Genomic DNA, 22,719 nt, shown 5'->3' with positions numbered 1-22,719 from the left:
CATGGGGCTCAGTCTCACGACCCTGAGATCCTGACCTGAGCTGAAATCAAGAGTCAGATGCTTAACCAACTGAGCCACCCAGGTGCCCCTGTATATAAATTTAACTTTCTGTGAACATAAAATTGAAAGTGATAAAAATTTCTTTTGTATTGAGTTGGTATTATAATTATTCATAGTCCACAATTGATCAATAGAACAAAAATATATTACAAACTTTGATAAATGATAATTAAAGTACAGTTTTATTGAAAATGAAACAACACAGATGAATTTGATAGCCTTATTCGGACTAAGAGAACCTAGACACACAGGAGCTCAGGTTATATGATTCCCATTTATATGAAGTGCTGAAACAGGCAAAACTATTCTACGATTGAAGAGCATCAGAACAGTGGTTGCCTCTGGGGCAGATTTGGGGCAGGAACAGACAAGGAAATGATGCCAGAGAACTTTCTGGGTGATTGTAATGCTCTGTATCTTGACAGGTTTGAGTGACACATGTGTATGCATTTGTTGAAACCCACAGAGTGGTTCCCTGAAGATCTGAGCATCTCAGTGTATGTTTATTTTGCCTCAAAAGAAAAGGAAACAACTACCAACAAATATTGAATTCTAACCAATGACATGTATGACGAAGTATTTCGGGTGAGAGTTTACTGATGCCTGCAATTTACTTTGAAACATATCTGGATTGATAAATGGATGGAGGGAAGGACAGATGCATAGATATGTGATAAAGCAAGCTGAGTAAAATAATTCTAGAATCTAAGCAATGGGTATATGTATGTTTACTGCAAAATTCTTTCAACTTCCTTAGAAGTTCGAAAATTTTTGTAACAAAATATTGGAAAAAATTAATAGAAAATGCACCTCTTACTGAGATGGGTGAAATATCTTTAACCATCTTTTTCCCTTCATGTTTCCAGGGAATATTGATTCTTGCTAGAATTAACGCTAGGTTTAGCATCTGCTTCATGCATATTTTCCTCTTTTTTTTTTAAGATTTTGTTTTTTTATTTTGAGAGAGAGAGTGAGCAAGCAAGAGAGAGAGAACACATGAGCAGGGGCAGAGGGAGAGGGACAAACAGATGCCCTTGCTGAGCATGGAGCTGATGCAGGGCTCGATCCCAGGGCTCTGGGATCATGACCTGAGCCAAAGGCAGATGCTTAACCGACTGAGCCACCCAGGTGTCCCTCATATTTTCATTTTTTAAAAATGTAAGCGCTAAGAGCCCAGATGTCCATCAACAGATGAATAGATAAAGAAGATGTGGTGTGTGTGTGTGTGTGTGTGTGTGTGTGTGTGTGTGTGTATAAAACGGAATATTATGCAGCCATCAGAAAATGAAATCTTGCCATTTGCAACAATGTGGATGGAACTAGAGGGTATTGCGCTAAGTGAAATAAGTCAATCAGAGAAAGACAATTATCGTATGATCTCACTGATATGTAGAATTTAAGAAACAAGACAGAGGATCATAGGGGAAGAGAGGAAAAAATGAAACAAGACGAAACCAGAGAGGGAGACAAACCATAAAGACTCCTAATCTCAGGAAACAAACCGAGGGTTGCTGGAGTGGAGGGGGTGGGAAGGATGGGGTGGCTGGGTGATGGACATTGGGGAGGGTATGTGTTGTGGTGAGTGCTGTGTGTTGTGTAAGACTGATGAATCACAGAGCTGTACCCCCGAAACAAATAATACATTATATGTTAATAATAAAAAATAAATAAATAAAATGTAAGCACTGTGGAAACATGTAAGTAGATGGGAAAATGGAGGCAGGTGGAGAGAAAGAATCGAGTTGAGAGAGAAGAGGGTCTGACCAGTGTCGGGGGTGTGGAAGGGGGGCCCTAATATTAGAGACACTGCAGAGGCAGAATCAAATAGACTTATGGTAGACAGAATGATGCAGAATCAACAACCAAGTGTCTGTTTAGGGAGAGAAGGCAAAGCTGTTTCAGAGCTTTCCTTTTTTTTTTTTTTTTTAATAATTTGTTATTATGTTATGTTTGTCACCATACAGTATATCCTTAGTTTTTGATGTAGTGTTCCATGATTCATTATTTGCATATAACACCCAGTGCACCATGCAATACGTGCCCTCCTTAACACCCATCACCAGCCTATCCCAATCCCCCACCCCCTATCTTCTGAAGCCCTCAGTTTGTTTCCCAGAGTCCATAGTTTCTCGTGGTTCATTCTCCCTTCTGTTTACCCCCCTTCATTCTTCCCTTCCTTCTACCGATCTTCCTATTTCTTATGTTCCATAAATGAGTGAAACCATATGATAATTGTCTTTCTCTGCTTGACTTATTTCACTTAGGATAATCTCCTCCAGTCCCGTCCATGTTGCTGCAAATGTTGTGTAATCATTCTTTGTGTTGGCTGAGTAATATTCCATTGTATATATGGACCACATCTTCTTTATCCATTCGTCTGTTGAAGGGCATCTCGGCTCCTTCCACAATTTAGCTACTGTGGACAATGCTGCTATGAACATTGGGGTGCATGTGGCCCTTCTCTTCACGATGTCTGTATCTTTGGGGTAAATACCCAGTAGTGCAATTGCTGGATCATAGGGTAGCTCAATTTTTAACTTTTTAAGTTACCTCCACACTGTTTTCCAAAGTGGCTGTACCAACTTGCATTCCCAACAACAGTGTAAGAGGGATCCCCTTTCTCCACATCCTCTCCCACATTTGTTGTTTCTTGCCTTGTCAATTTTTGCCATTCTAACTGGCGTAAGGTGGTTTCTCAATGTGGTTTTGATTTGAATTTCCCTGATGGCTAATGATTTTGAACATTTTTTCATGTGTCTATTAGCCATTTGTATGCCTTCGTTGGAAAAGTGTCTGTTCATATCTTCTGCCCATTTTTTGATTTGATTATTTATTTCTCATGTATTGAGTTTGAGAAGTTCTTTGTAGATCTTGGATACCAATCTTTTATCTGTAGCGTCATTTGCAATTATCTTCTCCCATTCTGTGGGCTGCCTCTTAGTTTTTTTGACTGTTTCCTTGGCTGTGCAGAAGCTTTTTATCTTGATGAAGTCCCCCAGGGACAGTCAAGTTGAAGATCCCAGCAATGAAAAGAGGAAACACATTCTGGGAGCAGAGAGAAGTCATCCCTGAACATTTTTATCTTCAGGTACCAGAGGGATACCCAGAGGGAGAGTCGGGGCAGGAATTCAGAAGTGTGTGTATGAAGTTGAGAAGCAAGTTCAGGGACAAAGAAGTCGATTTGCACGATGGCTATGTAGCTGATGTCATTGCTCCAGGGACCCAGCCAGCACCCACGCCACACCGGGAGCCGTAGCTTCACAACATTCCCTGTGGGCCCAGGAGTGAGGTGCTGTGGGGAGCTGGCACAGAGTCAGAGGAAACCAGCCAAAAAATGGAGAGTCTAGGACTCCACCTACCCAAGGGATGATTGACAAAGAGTAGACAGTGAAGAGGGAGGAGCATCAGGGGAATAAAGCCTCGGTGATGCTGAGAGAAGGGAGGGTTTACAAAAGGAAGGGGTGGTCAGATGATGATGTTAAATGCTGTACAGGTTAAGTAGGATGAGGCCTGAAATGGGGCCGCCGCACGGCCGCACGTGACCGAGACAGCAGCCATTCTCAACCTGGGCAGTTTGTCCCTCACACCTGGGAAGATGGTGCTCCCGGCGTCTCGTGGGTGGGAGCCTGGAATGCTTCTGAACATCCTGCCATGCGCGGGACAGCCCTTCCCACGACAAAGACTTGTTCTATCCCAAATGTCGACAGTGCAGAGGTGGGAAACCCTGCCGATACAGCAGCCCTGGTTCCTGGATTTTCTGGGATAAATCCATTTTCAAACATTCATATCAGAGCCCATGTCTCAAATATGGGCTTAGAAGATGTGTTCCCCAGTGTTGGGAACCTTGAGGTGAACCATCCCTTGAATTTTAGCCGGAGGGACGAAATCTGCATTCTGCTTTATTTTGGAGCCTGTATCCTATTGGCTGGCCTCTTCTCCACTCTCGTATTTTAAACTCTTAGACTGATGCTCCCGAATGATTGTTAATCTTCCGTGATCTCTAGGGAACCATGCCTCATCCTACTTCCTACCTTTGCGCAAAAACTCTCACATACATACCTACACACACACACACACACACACACACACACACACACACAGGTGTGTGCCATTTTGTACACATCCTTATCCTCCCCAACATATCTTTTTTTTTTTAAGATTTTATTTATTCATTTAAGAGAGAGAGACAGAGAGAGCACAAGCAGGGGGAGAGGCAGAGGGAGAAGCAGACTTTCTGCTGAGCCAGGAGTCTGACGCAGGACTCGATTCCAGGACCTGGAGAGCATGACCTGAGCTGTAAGGCAGATGCTCAACCATCTGAGCCTGCCAGGCGCCCCCCTCCCCAACATATCTAATTTCTCCTGCTCATTTGCCTGGTGTAGTTGTTGCCACTTCCCTGCTCCTTCCCACCCCACCCTCTACACTCAGGAGCCATTGGTGTCCCACATACTCTAAGGTTTGAAATTATGTGCCAGCCCTGACTCGTTGGTGAGAATTGGAGTTGACAGTTTACTGGAAAACAAACAAAATGCGTTCCTTCTCACCTGGTCCCTTATATCTCCTCCCCATAGAACTTTTCCAGTGAATTTCTAAATTAGTTTAAATCTACTTGACTCAATTCCATATTCTTCACAGTGATGGTTTTTCTCTTTCCTTTCACAGAATTCCACTTTCCTGCTTTGGCTATGAGACCAGAGGGTCACATAGCAATTTAAATAATGAAAGAATTACATTAAATAGCTCCTCCCTCTTATTATACTCTGTGGCACTTCTTCATTTCCCCTCCTCCTCTGGTCACCTGTTTGTATTGGCCAGAAGAGCTCCCCTGCTTTTTGGCTCCAAAGCTTTGACTCTGGGACTTTATTTGGAGTTACTTTCTTTCCGAGTTTTCCAGGGAATTAGGGGAAATAAGGTGCTGGTGGCCACAGGGCTATTCTCCCCTGGTCAAGGTATCACCCGTATACACTCTGAGCCTCCTCTGGCTTGAGAGCCAGGGGAACTGAAAATCATAACTGAACTTTTTACATTCAGTCTGAGCATTGGTAAAAAGTACAGGTACAGTTTCTTAGGGATTTTGTATACGTTACAGTTTACCAAATCTATTCTCTTCCTTAGAGAACACTGTAGAAAATGCAACAACAATGAACATCGATTTTGTTTTCCAAACTGCTTTTTGAGACATCAATCTGTTACTTTTACGTTCGCTTCCTACACCTCTTGTTAATACTTTAATGAGTTTGTGTTAATCAGATCAGTAAGGGCTACATTTTTAATGATGGATATTTTATCGCTGGTCTCCTAGTGTGGTCGGCTTTAATTTTTAATCTACTGGTTTATTTATTTAGACATTGGCTGTTTGATCATTTGTGTATTTGGTCTGTGACTCATTTCTCTAAGGCTGGTTTCTTGTAAAATGCTGAAGCACAAATAAGGACAGTTATGTAATCAAGTGATGCTTTGATAACAGGCACAATGGGCATCAGCAATGAAAAATGCATTCAGAGATCAGAGAGCAAGAAAGGGAGAAAGTAGACTGAAAAAAAAGCATGCAGAACTTCAGGGACCTGTGTGACGATAACTAACCATCTAACTAACATTCGTGTCACTGGAGTCCCCAACCTTTGACCAGGGAGAGACAGAACACCAAGGGGAACTGGAGAGGAAATTCTACTCCTTCCAGAAGCCTTTCTGAGATGTGTTGTTTATACCCCCTGTCTGAACACATTCTGCAAGGCCAGTCTTTCCACCCAGGCTTTTCATGAAGCTATAGCCAGCTCTGCATGGGTCCCTTTGTGATGACTAACCCCCCACACACCTTGTTCCTGCTTCCCTTCCCTCCCTGAGGCTGCCTGGAGTTCGCACTTAGCACAGAAGGTTTGATTCTATTTTCTAGCAAACCCCTATCATTTAATCCTTCTGCAATCCTGTTATTTATATGTTATTTCACCTAGTTATGTCTTTCAAGTTTTTAACCTTTTTCTCTTTCATGATTTCTATTTCTTTGTAGATTTGCTCTTTTAATCTTTCTTTCTTTCTTTCTTTCTTTCTTTCTTTCTTTCTTTCTTTCTTTCTTTTTCTTTCTTAGAGAGAGAGTGCGCATGTTGGGGGGAGGGGAAGGAGGTGGGGCAGAGAATCTTAAGTAGGCTCCATGCCCAGCCCAGAACCCGACCTGGGGGCTCAATCTCAGGACCCTCAGATTGTGACCTGAGCCTAAATCAAGAGTCGGACACTTAGTCGACTGAGCCACTCAGGTGCCCCTGAGCTTTTTTTCTATTTGCCTTCCTTACCACCAAGTTGGGTCTTAACAGTGACTATTTATTTATTTATTTATTTATTTATTTATTTAAGATTTATTTATTTATTTGAGAGAGAGAGAACATGAGTGGGAGGTGCAGAGGGGGGGGAGAGGGAGAGAGAGAGAGAGAGAGAGAATCTCAGGCAGACTCAGACCTGATTGCAGAGCCTGATGCGGGGCTCGATCCCATGACCCTGAGATCACAACCCGGGCTGAAACAGAGTCAGCACTCAACCGACCGTGCCACCTAGGTGTCCAACAGCAACTATTTTATCTTTTAATATTTTAGTTGAAAATTTTTTATTTCCAAAAAATTTGTGTCTGCGTGTGCATGTAATGTGATGCACGGAATCTTCTTATGTGTTCTTTCTGTATTTTAAATCAGCTTTTGCCTGACTCCTCCAATAATTTCATTTCTCTAAAACCTATTAGTAGTAGTCTTTTTTTTTTTTTTTAAGATTTGCTTATTTATTTGAGAGAGAGAAAGAGACAGAGAGAGAGCATGTGAGCAGGGGGAGGGGCAGAGGAGAGGGAGAGAGAGAATCTTAAGCAGACTCCCTGCTGAGTGTGGAGCCTGACACAGGGCTTGAATTCGCAACCCTGTGGATCATGACCTGAGCTGAAATCAAGAGTTAGACACTTACCCAACTGAGCCACCCAGGTGCCCTCGTATTACAAGTGTTCTGAGAGTTGATTCTCTGTGGCCACCGGTCCCTTTAACGTACTGTATTAGCTTCTTACCGCTGCTACAGCAAATTGCCACATTACCATGTGGCTTGACATGACACAAATGTGTTCTCTTACAGTTCTGGAGCTCAGAAGTCCTAAATCAAGATGTCAGCAGAACTTCATTCCTTCTGGAGGCTGTAGGAAGAATTCATTTTCATGTTTTCTCCAGCTTCTAGAGCTGCCTGCATTCCTTGACTTGTGGCCCTGTCTTCCATCTTCTGTGATCATGTTACTTTCTCTGGCTCTGGCCCCCTGCCTCCCTCATATAAGGGTTTTTCAGATTATATTGGCCCACTTGGATAATCCAAGATCACCCCCCCCCCCCCGGGGAAGATCCTTAATCACATCTGCAAAGTCCCATTTGCCATGTATGGTAAATTCCAGGGATTAGGATGTGCACGTCTTTGGAGGGATAATATTCTGTCTACCACCTTACTTAAATGGAAGCCACTCTGTGAATGAGGAAAACGAGGTGGTGCCTGCCCCCGTGGGCCTGCAGGGTGGCAGTTGACGTGTCATCAGTTCTCTGTTATAACACTGGGCAGAAGGCTCCCTGACCCCTCATTTTCTCACCTACTTGGTCTTATATGTTTTAGCCTTAGCATAAAAGACACATTTACCTCCCTTCCTCCTCCTCCAGCTTCTTGGAATTCAGGAAGACCAGTAGGTTCCTACCAAAGTACCATAAGGGACCAAAATTACCCTTCTTCTTGGCGTTCTATGATAGTTAATTTTATGTGCCAACCTGGCTCGGCTGTGGTACCCTCACGTTTGATTAAACTCCAGTCTAGAAGTTGATTTGAAGGTATTTTTCCAGTGAAATTACATTTAAAACAGTAGACTTTGAGTGAAGCCAAGTACCTTCCATAGTGTGGGTGGGCCTCATCTAATCTGTTGAAGGCCTTAAGGGCAAAAGACTGAGTCCCTCAAGAAAGAGGAAATTCTGCCTCCAGACTGTCTTCAGACTCAAGCTGCAGCATCAGCTCTTCCCGTGGTCTTCAGCTTGCTGACCTGCCCTGCAGATTTTGGATTTGCTAGACCCCACAATCGTGTGAGTCAATTCCTTAAAATCAATCAGTCAATCAATCAATTAATCAGTCTCTTTCTGTATATGCATACACACACACGTGCGCACACACACACACACACACACATGCACCTTATTGGTTTCATTTCTCTGAAGAACTCTGACGAATGCAGGCCCAAAGATCTCCATAGGCCAAGCCCTCTCCAAGAAGGCTTCTCCAATCTTATTCTAGGACTTGGCTGTGGGTCCCACAGCACCTCTCCAATCCAGTGTGGGAGATTCCTGGGCTGACTCTAAAAGAATGGTGGCAGAGCCCAGAGCCCTCCTTCCACCTTCCAGGCTCCCCTGGAATTGTTTGGAGTTGGGAGAGGAGCAGACCATGGGGATATTTAAGACAACATTTCCCCAAAATTTTGTCAGCATTCTTTTTTAGCCTCATTTTATATCCAGACTTCTATTAGCTTCCCAGAATTTTATCATTCTCTTATTTGATAACTATGCATCTTATGTCTTGATCCAAGACATTAATAAAAACATAAAACAGTTGAGAGCCAAAGGTACCCATCCCAGAAACTGTCTGTTTAGGATCCAATTATTTTTTCATTTAATCTCTCATTTTCCTAAGACTATCTTTTTAGAAATTAAGTTTACTTTTGTTCTCATTTTCATGTGGGGAACTTAGTAGCCTTTGTATCAGAAGTCCCAAGTTTAAAACAGAAGGTACCTTCCTCCCTTCTTAGGAATCAATGTTTTTCTTCCTGGGGATTACTTGTAATGTGGCCTACCGGGTCCCCTGCCTCAGTACCTCCCCTCAGGCCCACCTCCTAATGGACTAGCATGCCTTCCCCAAGCTCAGCAAACAACTTCAAAACCCCACTCTCAGCCCTGGGGCCAATCCCGCTTCTAGCTGCGGGGCATTTCAAAAGCTGTGGTCAGTGGATCAAGTGAGTCCTGATAAGTCGGCAGTGTTGCTGGGTGTTCTTGAACCTTGGCTCTAATTCTAGAGGCTAAGCTCCTTGCTGCCATCTAGAACTCAGTTTCAGGGTCTCTCTCTCTCTCTCCCTTTTAAAAGATTTATTCATGTATTTTTGGGGCGCCTGGGTGGCACAGTGGTTAAGTGTCTGCCTTCGGCTCAGGGCGTGATCCCGGCGTTATGGGATCGAGCCCCACATCAGGCTCTTCTGCTATGAGCCTGCTTCTTCCTCTCCCACTCCCCCTGCTTGTGTTCCCTCTCTCACTGGCTGTCTCTATCTCTGTCGAATAAATAAAATCTTTAAAAAAAAAAAAGATTTATTCATGTATTTTAGAGCGAGAGCAAGTGCGGGGAGGGGAGGGGCTGAGGGAGAGAGAGTGAGAAACACACAGACTCCATGCTGAGTGCAGGCTCGATCCCAGGACCCTGAAATCACCCACCGAAACCAAGAGTCCAACGCTTAACCCACTGCACCACCCAGGGGTCCCTCCTGTGTCTCTTGACTTCTTGGTCTATTTTTGTAGCCTGACAACCAGCGGTCTCTTCAACCAGTCCCGCGGCTGCCAGACTTGCCAGACGTTACTCCTTGTCTGTTTGGATCATCACCACCTGTGACCCTCTCCCTGCTGCCGTGCCTCAGTGGTCTGCATGACACTGCGTGTGACGTCTTCTCTGGACTTCTGAGGTGCTAATCCCCGCCCAGGCTGTTGGCAGCCACAGGACTCTTGGCAGTGATGTTCTGCCTGCTTGTGGATACCGTTCCTCCCAGCATCTGTCTTTGCCCCATGAGCGTGTCTAGACTTCAGGTGCAAGACCCCTCCTGGGCTGTCCTGTCCCATCCACCCCATCCCTAAGCTCCTGTTCTAGTAGAAAAGCTACGGAATTCAGAGACCTCCCAGCAGGGCAGCTCCTTGGAGGTGGGAGCCGGGGCTGGGGTGGAAACCTCGTTTTGCACGTGCTCAACTGTATTAGACTCTTAGTTGTTATGGGAAAAAAATCCGATTTTGCTCAATCATATTAGACTCTTAGTTGTTATGGGGAAAAAATGTGATTTTCACGTTCTCATTTTACCTCCCCAAATAGATAATATCATTCAGTTGCCCCTCACCAACGGTTCTGCTATGGCTCATTAACCACAAGGTTTTGTTCTCTTATAAAACCGTATCAGAAAGATTTGAGGGTCTGAGGTTGTGACGAAAACCCCGCGTTAGCCTGAGCCCATAAGGAGAATGGTCGGAACGTTTTCTTCCAGCTCTTCTCAGACAGCAGCCGAGCCTTCAGCACGTTCTTTTTACACTTCTGTGACTCATTTCCTCGCTTGTAACACAGAAATCCTGATGCAGTGCCAGCCAGCCCCAAAATGGTGTGATGAAAATTCCAGTCATGGAGTAATTAGAACTTTATTTCATATATGATTTTGACATTATGCATTTATAACACAATACTCTAGGGTTTGACTATCTGACATTATTTGTGGCTCTGCTTGTTGTGACTAGAAACTGTGAACTCTATAGACGGGAATGGAAAATCACTCCCTGCACAGTATCCCGGGCCGCGGCGTCCATAAAAGGCAATGTGCTGGCTCGAGAAGTTGCATGATTTCATAACTAACCTGTGATCCTAGCTGCCCTCTTCACATCTGAAAGCACACTGGCGCAGAGGGAGAAAAGTCTCTTTTTTTCACATGTTTTCGTCTCACAGCTCCTTTCCCAAAGTCTTATAGTTAAAAAAGACATTTATTTCTCCCTAGAAATAAACGTCTTATGGCTCCTGGAGGAAGAATCTTTCATAGTGACATCGTGTAGCCCCTCTCTGAATGCAGAAATCCCGTCTACAGAATTGAGAGATGAGCTGTCAAGGATTAATGAATGAATTCATGCATCGAGTGCTTCCTGCGTTGCTAGACTTTGAGCCAGGACCCCCTCATTGGCAAAGACAGAGATGAACATTCATGTGCAAGTAGTTCATTTGAGAGAGGGTCCTAGGAGATACAGGACATGGTGACTGTGTGACAGGGAAGGGGAGGAAGGTGACAAAGCCTCCGTTATCAAGCAAGTTACCACTGTGGGCAAATAGAGCTCAATCCCACCAAGGAACCTGAAAACCATGGCTCAGAACTCACCCAACCAAGGGGTAAGAGAGCTGGGATATTTATTCACCAGGTCCCCATTCGTCATTGTCTCAGGGTTCTTTCAGGGGAATTAATTGTCCAACACTTCTGACTTCCCTGTGCACACTTCCCAAGGCCAGAAAAAACCTTCAAGTGGATATTTTCAGGTAAGTAGCCTTTGACTTTGGAAGTGAATGCCGAGGGGTTTGGTGTGGGGGACACTAATAGCTTCTGTGACGTACAGGAAGACAGAATTAAGATGCCCTCTTTACTTCCCTCCTTTTGACCTGAAGGAGGGAACAGGACAAACACTCCTTGAACCCAATAGTCCAGGGTAGGGAGGGCTTAAAGAGAATAGAGAAAAACACGAGTAATGGACTTGCCACGTCTGAGGGAGCGTGCAAAACCTGAGTCAAATGTGCTGAAGAACAGTGAGCTCTAGATGACATCAGGCCATGACTAGTCGGCAGTAGCCCAAAGGATGAGACTGTCTGGAATGTCATGGAAATCCTAGCCTTCCCACAAGCATCAGGCTGAAGTACGTCGCTGGTGGTGCCCTAGGAGAGAAAAAACCTGATACAGAATGAAATCTTGGGCAAAGAGATTGGAAGGAAGCAGGTGAGCTGGACGGGGCTTCCAGCTCTTCCTCCTTCCCTAGGGAAAGCGAGCTGAAATTATGAGTGTCGAGGGGCCAGGCAGCAGGGCCAGGAGGGCAGGCTCACCAGGGGCATGAAAGCTGCAAAACTGGACGTCAGTGCTCTCACCAGACCTGCACCATTTCCTGCCAGTTACCCGGGCCAGTGCAGGGAATGCCAAGACTGGCCCAAGCCCACCGGCTTGCTGGGAGGATTAACTGAAATCCAGCAGGGTTGTGAGTTGTTTTGGCTGTGAGACATGAGGGCAGGGAGGGGGGGACCTCCTGGGTGCTGGGCCAAGCAAGGTTGACTTTCCAAGGTAAGGCAGCTTGGAGTGAAGCACTTTAATTTTTAGGATGTTTTTCTCTGGGTTGGACTGAAATTTACCTCCCTTGAACTTCTCCCTGGTCCTAATGTTCCCCTTTGGAATTCCTTGATCAGTCCCAAGAAAGTTTGTGTCAACATAGTGCTGGACTCATGGCAGCCAGTAAAAACGCCCGTTTGGGCAGGTGCTTATGCTTTGTGAGATATTAGGAAGGTTATGGCAAAAATGTGCCTAATATTCCCTCCCCTGGTTTCAGCTAGCCTGTTCTATTCCAGGTATTTCCAGGGAAAGCAACTCTGCCATGGACGCAGGTAGGGTCTGTAGTGCTTTACTGCTGAGCTCCTCATCCCCAGACTTCTAGCTCACAATTCAAGGCACCATCTCAAACAGCAATGCCTTTCTCCTTTCCTTTGGTCTCCCCTTACAAACCCGTCACTGGGCTTTCTCCCCCATTGTGATGCTCATCCTCTTACAGAATTTTAAACATACTGAACATTTGTTTGGGTCATCTCTCATCAAAAGAAATGTATCTTGCTGCCCTATGAACCTGCCATGGGGATCAAGAAGGGCTTTATTTTATGTGAACTGAAACTTAAAGCATAAGGAACTTTTAGATTGAAATGCTCTCTTTGATAGGTGACAAAGCACGGTAACAATAAATAAAGGAACCATCTCATTCAACCCAAACTAAAAGAAAAACAAACAAAATAATTACCATTGTTTTAACCAGAGCAGCATCTTTAAGAATGAATAACAATGATGCACACATATTGGCAAGGCTGCCTGTGATCACTTTGGCAAATGTGATAAATGATACTCTTACATCCTCATTGGGATTTGAAACGGGGCTCCTTTTAAAAGGGACACAAGCCTTTTATTGTTCACTCTGCTTTATAGTACTCAACTACAGACAGGGGACAATTAGAATAACCTAGAAGTTATAGAGGGAAATTGGAAAATTTGGCTAAAAGAGCTTGTGTCTTTTGAGCCAAACATTTCCTGTGTCATTTTAGTTGCATGTTTATGGATTTCTGAGAAATTAAAAATAACGTGCTCTTATTACAGCAGGTACCCACACCAAAGAGAAAGGACAGGCCACACCAAAGAGCAAAAGAGCAAGAATGAAAATTGCACAACAAAAGAACTCAGAGGGAGGGGTAGGATTGCTTTTCCTGCCCACCAATTTGGATCAGAAGAAATGGGTTTTTCTCAGCCTAGAGAATAATCTTTTTATTTTTTTCTTTCAGTTCACAGGTGGTTATCCCCAGTTCTCTTCCTTTTACTAGAATTTCTAATCACTTTAAATATCTCAACAGTGGGGCACCTGGGTGGCTCAGTTGGTTAAGCATCTGCCTTCGGCTCAGGTCATGATCCTAGGGTCCTGGGATCGAGTCCTGCCTCAGGCTCCCTGCTCAGTGGAGAGCCTGCTTTTCCCTCTCCCTCTGCCATTCCATCTGTCTCCCTTCCCCCCCCTCATGCTCTCTCTCTGAAAAAATAAATAAAATCTAAAAAAAAAAAATCTCAGCAGTGAATTTCCAATCATAGTTTCCATTAACAATAGAGTTTAAAAACTTCTAACTGGAGAATTTCTATACACACACATTCTCCAAGTTTAAGTATATATATTATATAATATTTATGTATTATATATTGTAAATATATAAATATATATAAATAGAAATATATATATTTGACAAATACTTTCTTTTTCCTTGATATTATTGATGCTTTGACTATATTCATTTAATGTGAATATATTTCTTTTACAAATAATCTTTCTTCTTTTCCTATTTTAACTGGGAACTCCATTTCCATTAATTCCCATTCTACCAAAAACGAAACCATTTTTAAAAGTTAGGCTAAACATATTTTTTTCTTTACTTTTGATCCTCTTAATAACTGACATACAAATAGGTTATGTCCTACTTCCAGAAGACAGCCTGTGCATGCTGAGGAATACACAGAAGGGAGCTGACTTTTAAAAAAGTCCTTCGTCATTCTCTAATTTTTAAAGTATTGAAAATATTAAAAATTGTTACCTACACACGATTTTGCTTCTTCCAGAGTAAAGAAATGTGGATTTATGGTGAAACCTAACTCCTAGAAGAAAGGTAATGACAACTTAAAAGGAAAATCAAGTTTTTCAAAACATAAACAGAATGAACTATGGTAGATTTATAAATAAGGTCAAAAGAGAAACATCTGTTGATAATATTCCTTTAATGCACATAGTAAACATTTCCAAATTAAGTAAGTCTAAATTTTAGAAACTTGCTCTCTGAACTTTCATTGATAGAAGGGAAAGAGATCAGAAATCTCAGCAAACCATTCCTGTCTCACATTTTTCCTCATCCTTTTTGAGTAAGATTTTTCATTGACTTTCACAACACTGTCAAATAAATCTTACTTAGATTTTCTAAAGCAGGAGTTTAGCAGGGATTGAGGCCCGGAATGGAAACATCTGGGAGCTTGCAGGAATGTTAATTGCATCAATTAACTCTAAATGCCTCCCAGGTGTAACTTTCTTAATTCAGCCAAACAATCCTATAAAGCAGGTATTTTTCTCCCCATTTTCCAGAGAAGGAGAAGTGAGTATCCGAGAGATTCAGCAACTTGCTGAAAGTGGACCTGGGATTCAAACAGAGGTTTGCTTGCCTCTAAAGCTAACGTTCCAAATGACTCCCACGTAGGGCTGAACGAGCTGACAGAAAGGTGGGGAAACGGATGAGAATAGAGGGCTAAAAATGGGGCCTTTCCCTCAGAGGTGTGAATGAATGGATCTGGGAGTTAAAATTTGAAGTAGGTGTTAGGGTGAGAATTGTAATCATTAGGTTAGGATTCAATTCAGGGCTGGTGTTAGAGTTAGGATTTTCTGGCATTTTGAGGTGAGGATGGCCCCTGTATTTGAAGGTGAGAAAGAGATTAGCTTCAGAGTGAAGTGTGCTTTCAGCCCCAGGAAGGGATTGAAACAGGGCCCTGTTACCTAAACTTCCCTGACGACGAGAATCACCTGGGCAATTGTTGGAACTATAAATACCTGGTCCTTCTTAGGCCTGCCGAATCCCTGTCTCCCAGAGGAACCCAGGGGAGTCTGACAATCAGAGAAGCAGAGAAACACTGGGCACCGGTCACAATTCTGGCTTCCCGTTAGAATCAGATGGAGAGAGGCGCCTGGCTGGCTTGGTGGGTGGAGTATGAAACTCTTGATCTCGAGGTGGTGAGTTCAAGCTCCATGTTGGGTGTAGAGATTACTTTAAAAAATAATAATAATAATAAAGAATCATATGAGGAGCTCTTTGTAAATACTAATGCCTGGGCCCCACTCCTCAATTAAATCATAACCCATGGCAGGGTAGGGTTAGGAGAGTGGATTGTTACGCTTAAAAAGTTCCCCCAAGTGATTCCAACGGGAAGTCAGGGTGGGGGCACCTGGTTGGCTCAGTCGGAAGAGTGTGCATCTCTTGATCTGCGGGTGGTTAGTTCAAGCCCCACATTGGGTGTAGAGATTACTTAAATAGATGAAACCAAAAAACCAAAAAAAAAAAAAAAAGAAGTCAGGGTTGCAATCACAGATACATGGTTAGAGATGAAAATAGATACTTCTCTTTTCTGGATTCATAAAGCTCTTTAACGAACTTCTTTTATGGCAATTTTTGCATACTACTTGATTTGTAAATATTTGCATATCTTTTTTGCAGTGGTATCGTAGCCTTGAAGGGCGGACACTTAGGAACTTTATCACCCACATATTTGGCACTGTGATATTGAATGAACCTGTATTTGCTCTGTGCATATAGACATTCAAAGGATATCCTTGGCAACTCTGTTCAAGGACAAGAAATATAAATCACGGACACTACGTGCAAATTCACCCGAGGGTTGACTGACTTCTCTATTTATTTTATGAATCGAGAGTCAGTGCTAAGCAGTTTGTTCTCCACCTGGTGTCTGTATGTGTTTATTTATTTTCAAAGAGCTTATTTATTTTGAGAGAAAACACAAGTGGGAGGGTGGGGGGCAGAGGGAGAAGCTGAGCAGAGAGCCTTATGCGGGACTCGATCCCAGGACCCCAGAATCATGACCTAAGCCAAAGGCAGATTGCTTAACTGAATGAGCCACCCAGGCACCCTGTATGTATTTAAACCAGTCTAAAAACTACCTTGTGTTTAGGAGTTCTGGTCCTAGGTAAATGGGATTGGGAAAGACCAAAATTTGAACTACCACCAAACTGCCAGCGAGTTTCCTATTTTTGCTTCTTCCAGGAACCCCCTACCTGGACTCAACGTAGTCTGAAACATGGAGGTGGGCCCCAGTCATGGACAGAAAGAGCTCCAGGAAAACCTCTCTAGCTCTGGTTGAAGCAACTGGAAGTGGGATTCTGAATTTGAGGGGGAAATACCCTGTTTTCCTTCTTTCTCCATTCTCTTGAGCCCCAGCCCTCAGGCAATTCTAGGCACAAAGCAGCCGTGTGGAACAAAAAAGAGTTTATAAATAGTCTCCTATAAATATGGTCATTTTCAGCAAAGAAGCAAAGGCAAGTCAATGGAGAAAAGATAGTCTTTTTAGTAAGTGGTATTGGGACAGTTGGTCAGCCATATGCACCAGAAAAAATAAAATAAAAATAAAATAACCTAATCCTCACGACTTATACAAAAATTAGCTCTAAATGGATTATAAATCTAAATGTAAAGCACAAATCTATGAAAATCTTAGAAGTCAACATAACCTTCGTGATCTGGAGTTAGGCAGAGTTCTTTTACATGAAATCAAAAACATAATCCATTAAAGAAAAAATTAGTAGATTAGACTTCATCAAAATTCTACAAAAGACCCTATTGAGAGAAGGAAAGCACAAACTATGGACTTGGAGCAAATATTTTCAAATCGCACATCTAGTAAAGGACCTATATCCAGAATATACAAAGAACTCTTCACACTCCACAGTGAGGAACGACCAACCCAACTTCCACATGCACAAAAGACTTGAACTGAACACTAGAGAGGATAGATGCAGATGGCAAATGAGTATGTGAAAATCTATATGTGTTAAAATTATGCACCTCCAAAGTCATGTTAACGTTCATTTAAAAAATACAATTAAAAAATACTTTGCTGTTTCTATGGAAAACAGTCAGAGTCTGGCTTAGATAATTACAAACCTTGCTGGGTGCCTTTGTGTGGTACAAAAATTAACACCTAAGTGGGGCAGCTCTGAATCTAGGATCCTTGGCTCCTCACTTCAAAGTGCAGCCCCAATCCTCATGTCAAACATACAAGCAAATTCAACACTCCGTGATTTCCCAAAAAGCTCTTCAAGAGCTGGAATAGCTCTCCTTAAGAACAACTATCCTAGCCCCCGGCATCTTATGCATAAATAGTTACTAAGTTAGAAAGCTATTCCTGGAACTAAATCATAATAAGTCTTTCTTTGGGTTACTTGCATTTTACCTGGAAAATACCCAGCCCAGGGCCTGGTACACAGTGCACTTTCAATAAATAGAGGTTGTAAATACAGCAGTAGGAAACCGAGATGTCCTACCGGCGGATGGCATTGCCTGCAGAAGTAAACAGCATTTCAGGCCAATAGTTTTGAAGAGGTGGGGAGGAGCGGGGAAGGACTGTCCCACCTCTCTACAAATTCCATTGCCACTTCCTGTAGGGCTGGTTGTACATCTTTTTTTCTCCTCAATTTCAGAAGGGGCTAGAATCTATTATATACCAGCTTCAAAGTTCGACTCATCTTTCATGAGCTGCAGATAATTGAGTATTGGATGTACCGGGCCCTAGGGTTGATTTTAATCAAGTGTGTTTAAAGAGAGAAAATTAAAATATTTCTCTCTTTAATAAGTTCACTATAATAGCAACCCCAAGTGAAGAAATCACAACCCCGTAAATAAGTAATGATAATGTACATGTAAAATACACATTTATTTATAATTATATTTGTTACACACAATTATTTATAACTGTATCTTGGACTCAAGCAGCACTTTTACTAATTAAGCTGTAAGCGTTTTATGGAAGACTACATACCTTCTCTATTTACAAGATGGAACTCTCCCTGAGTAGCTGAATGTGAGTGTGGGAAAATACTCTATTACAGGATACTCTAGCAGACGTCCAACTCCTTCATATCATTCATCGTGCCTTAAAAAGGGCACACTAGACCCTACTAGCAATAGAAACTACTGAACTGCACATTCCCCCACCTCAACATTTTTACAACTCTGAAATGCAAACCTGTCTTAAAATTATTGACAAAGCGTTCACGGTGATGGTCGTTGTCTTCAAATACGTGACCTTGGTTGTTTCTAGCTGAACAACTGGACAACTGAAATCCATGATATCGAGTCAGTAAGCCATTTAAGGTTTATCTGCGCAGAGAATATGAGTCCTGGTGTTACCAGAAAACATTCCATTGATACCGGATCTTGTCAAGAAAGTGTCAGCAATGTCTAAGTGGAGCATATGAAATTTTATATGACATTTTCCTCTTATGTATCATGCTTTTGATGTCAAGTATAAAAACTCTGTGCCTAGTCTTAGATCCGAAAGATTTTCTCTTGTGTTTCTAAACTTTTAATAGTATTGTTTTCCATTTAAGTCTTTGATTCATTTTGAGTTAATTTTATATAAGGTATGAGACAGGATGAGGTTCATTTTTGACAATGTCCAATTGCTTGTTCTTGCACTGTTTGTTGAAAATACTATCTTTCCATTGACGTGCTTTTGCACTTCTGTCAAAAATCAGTAGGGCACGTTTGCGTGGGTCTATTTCTGTGTTGACTCTATTTCATTGATCTTTTTGTCTATCTTCCTCCAATACTACAAAGTCTTGATTACTGTAGCATATAGTAAGTCTAAAAATTGGGTAGACTGATTCCTCCCATTTTATTCTGCTTTTTATTTATTTAAAGATTTTGTTTATTTATTTGAGAGAGAGAGAGTGAGAGAGAGCACAAGAGCAGGGTAAGGACCAGACTCCCCATTGAGCAGGGATCCCAATCCCGGAACTCGATCCCAGGACTCTGGGACCATGACCTGAGCTCAAGGCAGACACTTAACTGACTAAGCCACCCAGGTGCCCCTTAGTCCTCTTTTTAAAAAATTGTTTTAGTATTCTGGTTCCCTTGCATTTCTATTTAAATTCTAAAATAGGGGCGTCTAGGTGGCTCAGTCAGTTAATTGCTTCTGCCTTTGGCTCAGGTCATGATCCCAGGGTCCTGCTCAGGGGGGAGTCTGCTTCTCCCTCTCTCTCTGCCCCTCCCCCGGCTCATGCGTGCAAGCACTGTCTTTCTCTCTCTCTCTGTCAAATAAACAAAACCTTAAAAAATGAAAATTAAATAATTCTAAAATAATCGCATCTATGGGTACAAAACTTTGCTCTTTTTTAAATAGGAACTTTATTAACCCTGTATATTGATTTGAGGAGAATCGACATCTTTACTATATTTGGTCTTCTAGTCCATGAACACATTTATTTAGATAGTTGATTTCTTTCGCCAGCATTGTGTAGTTTTCAACATGAAGTACTGCACATGTCCTGTTAGATTTATACCTAAGCATTATATCTTGTTCAAGCAATTATAAATACTTTTGTATTTTAGTTTTGGTATCTATGTTTTCATCGCAGGTATGCAGCAATCCTAATGATTTTGTATGTTTATCTTATATTCTGAGACCTTAACCAGACTCGCTTACTCTAAGTATATTTATAGGTTCCTTGTGATTTTCTATGAGGACAATTATGAAATATGAAAGAGGGAGAGTTTTGTTTCTTCCTTTCTTATCTGTATGACTTTTATTTCCTTTTCTGGTATTATTGTACTGGCTAGAGCAACCAGGACCATGTTGAATGAGAATGCTAAGAGTAGGCGTCCTTGTTTTGTTCCCAATTTTGTAAGGAAAACATTCAGTCTTCTACCACAAAGTACAAAGTGAGCTGTAGCTTTTTTGGTAGATGTTCTTTATCAAGTTGGGGAAGTTCCCTTATAGTCCTATTTTTCTAAGAGTTCTTATCATGAGTGAGTGTGGACTTTTGTCACTTTTTTTGTATCAATTGGTACTACCCTGTGATTTTTTTCTTTTGTATTCTGTTAATATGACAGATTATATTGAACCAGTCTTGTACCCTTGGAATAGACCTCACCTGGTCATGGGGTCTCTGGTTCTCTTTGCTACTATTTTTATAGGTTTCTTACATCTATGTTAGTGAGAGATAGTGGTCTGTAACTTTTGTTGTAATATGTTTATCTGTCCTTGTGCCAATACCACACAAGGGGCTCCTACTTCAGACTACAGCGAAAACTGAATTATTGCCTGAAGGTTCCCAAAAGATTGAGGCCTAGGACTATGGCCATGGGCTGGGATTTCCCATTCCAAGGGTTTTCGTTGAAACATGTCTACACCTGATGGCACTTGGTCTCTAATTTTTTTTCCCTAATGTGAATGTAAATACAGAAAGTGAAAGGCCAAGCCTATAGGAAGAAAGAAAGAGAAAAAAAAAGAAAGGAGAGAGGGAGGGAGGGAGGAAGGGAAAAGAAAGAGAGAAAGATGAAAGATGAACATTGTGGGCATTAATAGAGCAGTATAGAATTCAAATTTTGGAGCTGGAGGGACCTTAGCGATTCTCTCATTTTTACAAGTGAGGACAATGTGACTCAGGAAGTCTTCCCCCAAATTACACAGTGTCTGATTCCTGCAAAAGACAGTGTGCTCATTTTTCTCCAGAAAGTGTTCAGAGCAGACTTGGGAGATTTGTGGAAGCTTAAGCAGAGAATAATGTTCTTGCATGAGCCGACTGCCTTTTGAAACTATCATCCCTGGCATTGCGAGTGTCATTCTATTTTGCATATGCTGAAAACTGTAATTATGAGGCATTGACAATGCACCCGACAGTTTGGCTGTCGCCTCATTTCAAAGCCTGCGGGCCAACGCATCTTCGGTTTACTTTTGGGATTGCGGAGGCACGTGAGGAGCAAAGAGGGGTCAAAAAATAGAGATCCGATCTGGGGCATTTGAAGTTGTATTGTTTCTTTCGTTGGTCAGAATATGTGCTTTCTTTGTGCGAACTAAAGGGCGTGGTCTATCGTTGCATTTCCACTGACTGCTCCCCGCTGCTCACATCACACAGACGTCACCGCGGCAGCTCGGGGTCCGTGTGGTTCTGAGCTGAGACTCAGCACCCCGAGAGGATGACAGAGATTTGACAGCTGCCGAAGGAGGGCCTGAGCACGGGAAACCTTTCCATCAGGCTAATGAAACCTGTCAGCAACAGCAGGGACCCAGATCGCCATCTCCCAGAATGCAAGACGAGTGGAAGAGCAGCCAACTGGAGGAAGGAGGGGGAGGGATGGGGAGAAGCAAAGAATTCTTCATCACACCCAGTTCTTTTTTTTTTTTTTTTAAGATTTTATTTATTTATTTGACAGAGATAGAGACAGCCAGCGAGAGAGGGAACACAAGCAGGGGGAGTGGGAGAGGAAGAAGCAGGCTCATAGCAGAGGAGACTGATGTGGGGCTCGATCCCAGAACGCTGGGATCACGCCCTGAGCCGAAGGCAGACGCTTAACCGCTGTGCCACCCAGGCGCCCCCATCACACCCAGTTCTAAGCAGGAGGAGCAGGAGTCTGGCTGGCTGTCACGAAACAAGAGAAAAGTAAAGTATGGTACAGTTGGCCAGCTGCTGATTTTGTTGTGTGGACGTTACTGGACATTACTTTTAGGGCACAGCTTCTATAGGGACTGGGAGCAGAAGTGGGTTTGCCTAGGTTTCAGGGCCCTTCTGTGCACTGCCCTTTCCAACACCTTGGGAAGGCCCCAGCAAGTTGTTCATGTGGCCTTAGGTTTTTATAAAACTCATGGAAGTAGGATCCTTCAACTGCAGTCCGTTAAGCCCACGGTGTCTCTCCACCTCGACTTCCTTCAGGGACAGTTTTGGGATTTGGTAAGGGAAGGTCGAGTTAGGAATAGACCATATTAACTGTATTTAGAAAGATGTTTTGGACCATTTCAATAAAAACACAAAAGAAACTATAAACTCCTATTTAGGTGTATATAAAGGGTAGCTTATTTTACATTCTTTAAATTCATTTATCTAAAAAAGGAGAGGAAGGTGGATGGGGTGCCTGTGTGGCTCAGCCATTAAGCGTCTGCCTTCTGCTCAGGTCATGATCCTGGGGTCCTATGCTTGAAGCCCCACATCTGGCTCCCTGTTCAGCGGGGAGCCTGCTTCTCCCTCTCCCTCTGCCGTTCCTCTCCTCCCCTGCTCAGGCTCTCTCTCGTGCTTCTGTCTCTCAAATAAATAAAATCTTTAAAAAAAATAAAAATAAAAAAAATTCAGCTAAACATTAACGGAATATGAAACTAAACAGGTAAGAAGAGTGATTAAGTCAATAGAAGTTGTTCTGATATGGAAGAGGAAAACGTAACAAAACTTTCAGATCGTACTGAATCCAGTCATTTGCTATGCGGAAGGGATATTCTGTTAAGAGAAATAAATGGCATTTGGATTATTTGGAAATCTGATTAATGAAGAGCTGTGAATTTTATGAACTCATTGGAAC

Source organism: Ursus maritimus, unplaced genomic scaffold, assembly GCF_017311325.1.
Source record: "Ursus maritimus isolate PB19 unplaced genomic scaffold, ASM1731132v1 scaffold_10, whole genome shotgun sequence".
Taxonomy (NCBI): Eukaryota; Metazoa; Chordata; class Mammalia; order Carnivora; family Ursidae; genus Ursus; species Ursus maritimus.
The sequence above is the reverse complement of the archived record's forward strand: the minus strand, read 5'-3'. Positions refer to the sequence as shown.